Source organism: Rutidosis leptorrhynchoides, chromosome 1 (assembly GCF_046630445.1).
Source record: "Rutidosis leptorrhynchoides isolate AG116_Rl617_1_P2 chromosome 1, CSIRO_AGI_Rlap_v1, whole genome shotgun sequence".
In the NCBI taxonomy this organism is placed as follows: Eukaryota; Viridiplantae; Streptophyta; class Magnoliopsida; order Asterales; family Asteraceae; genus Rutidosis; species Rutidosis leptorrhynchoides.
Window position 1 is genome coordinate 231,605,992 of NC_092333.1, and position 6,086 is coordinate 231,612,077.

Below are 6,086 nucleotides of genomic sequence, written 5' to 3' on the forward strand. Positions count from 1 at the left end.
CGGAAGCTCTAAATATTCACCTGAGAATAAACATGCTTTAAACGTCAACAAAAATGTTGGTGAGTTATTGGTTTAACCTATACATATCAAATCGTAACAATAGACCACAAGATTTCATATTTCAATACACATCCCATACATAGAGATAAAAATCATTCATATGGTGAACACCTGGTAACCGACATTAACAAGATGCATATATAAGAATATCCCCATCATTCCGGGACACCCTTCGGATATGATATAAATTTCGAAGTACTAAAGCATCCGGTACTTTGGATGGGGTTTGTTAGGCCCAATAGATCTATCTTTAGGATTCACGTCAATTAGGGTGTCTGTTCCCTAATTCTTAGATTACCAGACTTAATAAAAAGGGCATATTCGATTTCGATAATTCAACCATAGAATGTAGTTTCACGTACTTGTGTCTATTTTGTAAATCATTTATAAAACCTGCATGTATTCTCATCCCAAAAATATTAGATTTTAAAAGTGGGACTATAACTCACTTTCACAGATTTTTTTCTTCGTCGGGAAGTAAGACTTGGCCACTGTTGATTCACGAACCTATAACAATATATACATATATATTAAAGTATGTTCAAAATATATTTACAACACTTTTAATATATTTTGATGTTTTAAGTTTATTAAGTCAGCTGTCCTCGTTAGTAACCTACAACTAGTTGTCCACAGTTAGATGTACAGAAATAAATCGATAAATATTATCTTGAATCAATCCACGACCCAGTGTATATGTATCTCAGTATTGATCACAACTCAAACTATATATATTTTGGAATCAACCTCAACCCTGTATAGCTAACTCCAACATTCACATATAGAGTGTCTATGGTTGTTCTGAAATATATATAGATGTGTCGACATGATAGGTTGAAACATTGTATACGTGTCTATGGTATCTCAAGATTACATAATATACAATACAAGTTGATTAATTTATGGTTGGAATAGATTTGTTACCAATTTTCACGTAGCTAAAATGAGAAAAATTATCCAATCTTGTTTTACCCATAACTTCTTCATTTTAAATCCGTTTTGAGTGAATAAAATTGCTATGGTTTCATATTGAACTCTATTTTATGAATATAAATAGAAAAAGTATAGGTTTATAGTCGAAAAAATAAGTTACAAGTCGTTTTTTTAAAGGTAGTCATTTCAGTCGAAAGAACGACGTGTAGATGACCATTTTAGAAAACATACTTCCACTTTGAGTTTAACCATAATTTTTGGATATAGTTTCATGTTCATAATAACAATCATTTTCTCAGAATAACAACTTTTAAATCAAAGTTTATCATAGTTTTTAATTAACTAACCCAAAACAGCCCGCGGTGTTACTACGACGGCGTAAATCCAGTTTTACGGTGTTTTTCGTGTTTCCAGGTTTTAAATCATTAAGTTAGCATATCATATAGATATATAACATGTGTTTAGTTAATTTTAAAAGTCAAGTTAGAAGGATTGACTTTTGTTTGCGAACAAGTTTAGAATTAACTAAACTCTATTCTAGTGATTACGAGTTTAAACCTTCGAATAAGATAGTTTTATATATATGAATTGAATGATGTTATGAACATCATTACTACCTAAAGTTTAGTAGGTAAACCTACTAGAAGTGACAATAAATGATCTAGCTTCAAAGGATCTTGGATGGCTTGAAAGTTCTTGAAGTAGGATCATGACACAAAAACAAGTTCAAGTAAGATTTTTACTCGAATTAAGATAGTTTATAGTTATAGAAATTGAATCAAAGTTTGAATATGAATATTACCTTGAATAAGAAAGATAACCTACTGTATATAACAAAGATTTCTTGATCTTAGATGATTACTTGGAATGGATTAGAAAGCTTGGAAGTAAATTAGTAAACTTGAAGGGATTTTTGAAGTGTTCTTGAAGTGTTCTTCCTATGATGATTATAGCTTGATTCTTGAAGTGATTTTTGATGAAGATGATGATTAACTACTGGAAAAATACGTTCATAATAGTGTGTGTGTATTGAGAGAGAATTAGAAAGAGAATTGGAAGTGAAATGGAGTGAATGATGAGTGGTAATTGGTGAGTGGTGAGTGGGGTTAAAAGGAGTTCTAGTTAGTTGACTAGCTCATGATAGAAGTTAAAATTGATTAGTCATACATGACATAATCAAGAGTGGAATCCCATGCTAGTTCCTATTGGTATATACCCATAGTAAGTAAGTTTTGAAGCTGTGTATAATACGGGTAAGAATACGACTAGAATTCTTGATGAAAGAAAAGAATGGGAAAGTAACTGTAACCATTTTCGTTAAGTATGAGTGTTTTGATATATGTCTTGAAGTCTTCAAAAAGTATTTTAATACATCTAAATACACTACATGTATATACATTTTAACTGAGTCGTTAAGTCATCGTTAGTCGTTACATGTAAGTGTTGTTTTGAAACCTTTAAGTTAACGATCTCAATTAATGTTGTTAACCCATTGTTTATTATATCTAATGAGATGTTAAATTATTATATTATCATGATATTATGATATATTAATATATCTTAATATGATATATATACATTTAAATGTCGTTACAACGATAATCGTTACATACATGTCTCGTTTCGAAATCCTTAAGTTAGTAGTCTTGTTTATATGTATATAACTCATTGTTAATATACTTATGGAGATACTTACTTATCATAATCTCATGTTAACCATATGTATATCCATATATATATATATATCGTCATGTCGTTTTTACAAGTTTTAACGTTCGTGAATCGCCGGTCAACTTGGGTGGTCAATTGTCTATATGAAACATATTTCAATTAATCAAGCCTTAACAAGTTTGATTGCTTAACATGTTGGAAACATTTAATCATGTAAATATCAATCTCAATTAATATATATAAACATGGAAAAGTTCGGGTCACTACAGTACCTACCCGTTAAATAAATTTCGTCCCGAAATTTTAAGCTGTTGAAGGTGTTGACGAATCTTCTGGAAATAGATGCGTGTATTTCTTCTTCATTTGATCTTCACGCTCCCAGGTGAACTCGGGTCCTCTACGAGCATTCCATCGAACCTTAACAATTGGTATCTTGTTTTGCTTAAGTCTTTTAACCTCACGATCCATTATTTCGCCGGGTTCTTCGATGAATTGGAGTTTTTCGTTGATTTAGATTTCATCTAACGGAATAGTGAGATCTTCTTTAGCAAAACATTTCTTCAAATTCGAGACGTGGAAAGTGTTATGTACAGCCGCGAGTTGTTGAGGTAACTCAAGTCGGTAAGCTACTGGTCCGACACGATCAATAATCTTGAATGGTCCAATATACCTTGGATTTAATTTCCCTCGTTTACCAAATCGAACAACGCCTTTCCAAGGTGCAACTTTAAGCATGACCATCTCTCCAATTTCAAATTCTATATCTTTTCTTTTAATGTCAGCGTAGCACTTTCGTCAACTTTGGGCGGTTTTCAACCGTTGTTGAATTTGGATGATCTTCTCGGTAGTTTCTTGTATAATCTCCGGACCCGTAATCTGTCTATCCCCCACTTCACTCCAACAAATCGGAGACCTGTACTTTCTACCATAAAGTGCTTCAAACGGCGCCATCTCAATGCTTGAATGGTAGCTGTTGTTGTAGGAAAATTCTGCTAACGGTAGATGTCGATCCCAACTGTTTCCGAAATCAATAACACATGCTCGTAGCATGTCTTCAAGCGTTTGTATCGTCCTTTCGCTCTGCCCATCAGTTTGTGGATGATAGGCCGTACTCATGTCTAGACGAGTTCCTAATGCTTGCTGTAATGTCTGCCAGAATCTTGAAATAAATCTGCCATCCCTATCAGAGATAATAGAGATTGGTATTCCATGTCTGGAGACGACTTCCTTCAAATACAGTCGTGCTAACTTCTCCATCTTGTGATCTTCTCTTATTGGCAGGAAGTGTGCTGATTTGGTGAGACGATCAACTATTACCCAAATAGTATCAAAACCACTTGCAGTCCTTGGCAATTTAGTGATGAAATCCATGGTAATGTTTTCCCATTTCCATTCTGGGATTTTGGGTTGTTGAAGTAGACCTGATGGTTTCTGATGCTCAGCTTTGACCTTAGAACACGTCAAACATTCTCCTACGTATTTAGCAACATCGGCTTTCATACCCGGCCACCAAAAATGTTTCTTGAGATCCTTGTACGTCTTCCCCGTTCCAGGATGTATTGAGTATCTGGTTTTATGAGTTTCTCTAAGTACCATTTCTCTCATATCTCCAAATTTTGGTACCCAAATCCTTTCAGCCCTATACCGGGTTCCGTCTTCCCGAATATTAAGATGCTGCTCCGATCCTTTGGGTATTTCATCCTTTAAATTTCCTTCTTTTAAAACTCCTTGTTGCGCCTCCTTTATTTGAGTAGTAAGGTTATTATGAATCATTATATTCATAGATTTTACTCGAATGGGTTCTCTGTCCTTCCTGCTCAAGGCATCGGCTACCACATTTGCCTTCCCCGGGTGGTAACGAATCTCAAAGTCGTAATCATTCAACAATTCAATCCACCTACGTTGCCTCATATTCAGTTGTTTCTGATTAAATATGTGTTGAAGACATTTGTGGTCGGTATATATAATACTTTTGACCCCATATAAGTAGTGCCTCCAAGTCTTTAATGCAAAAACAACCGCGCCTAATTCCAAATCATGTGTCGTATAATTTTGCTCGTGAATCTTCAATTGTCTAGACGCATAAGCAATCACCTTCGTTCGTTGCATTAATACACAACCGAGACCTTGCTTTGATGCGTCACAATAAATCACAAAATCATCATTCCCTTCAGGCAATGACAATATAGGTGCCGTAGTTAGCTTTTTCTTCAATAACTGAAACGCTTTCTCTTGTTCATCCTTCCATTCAAATTTCTTCCCTTTATGCGTTAATGCAATCAAGGGTTTTGCTATTCTGGAAAAGTCTTGGATGAACCTTCTGTAGTAACCAGCTAGTCCTAAAAACTGGCGTATGTGTTTCGGAGTTTTCGGGGTTTCCCACTTTTCAACAGTTTCTATCTTTGCCGGATCCACCTTAATACCTTTTTTGTTCACTATGTGACCGAGGAATTGAACTTCTTCCAACCAAAATGCACACTTTGAAAATTTAGCTTACAATTCTTCCTTCCTCAATACTTCTAACACCTTTCTCAAATGTTCTCCGTGTTCTTGGTCATTCTTTGAGTAAATAAGTATGTCATCAATGAAAATAATGACAAACTTGTCAAGGTATGGTCCACACACTCGGTTCATAAGGTCCATGAACACAGCTGGTGCATTAGTTAAACCAAATGGCATGACCATAAACTCGTAATGACCGTAACGTGTTCTGAAAGCATTCTTTGGAATATCATCTTCTTTCACCTGCATTTGATGATACCCGGAACGTAAGTCAATCTTTGAATAAATAGACGAGCCTTGTAGTTGATCAAATAAGTCATCGATTCTCGGTAGTGGGTAGCGGTTCTTGATGGTAAGTTTGTTCAACTCTCGGTAGTCGATACACAACCTGAATGTACCATCTTTCTTCTTGACAAACAAAACAGGAGCTCCCCACGGTGATGTGCTTGGTCGAATGAAACCATGCTCTAAAAGTTCTTGTAATTAGCTTTGCAGTTCTTTCATCTCGCTGGGTGCGAGTCTGTAAGGAGCACGAGCTATTGGTGCAGCTCTTGGTACAAGATCTATTTGAAATTCAACGGATCGATGTGGGGGTAATCCCGGTAATTCTTTCGGAAATACATCGGGAAATTCTTTTGCGACGGGAACATCATTGATGCTCTTTTCTTCAGTTTGTACTTTCTCGACGTGTGCTAGAACAGCATAGCAACCTTTTCTTATTAGTTTTTGTGCCTTCAAATTACTAATAAGATGTAGCTTCGTGTTACCCTTTTCTCCGTACACCATTAAGGGTTTTCCTTTTTCTCGTATAATGCGAATTGCATTTTTGTAACAAACGATCTCTGCTTTCACTTCTTTCAACTTGTCCATACCGATTATCACATCAAAACTCCCTAACTCTACTGGTATCAAGTTAATCT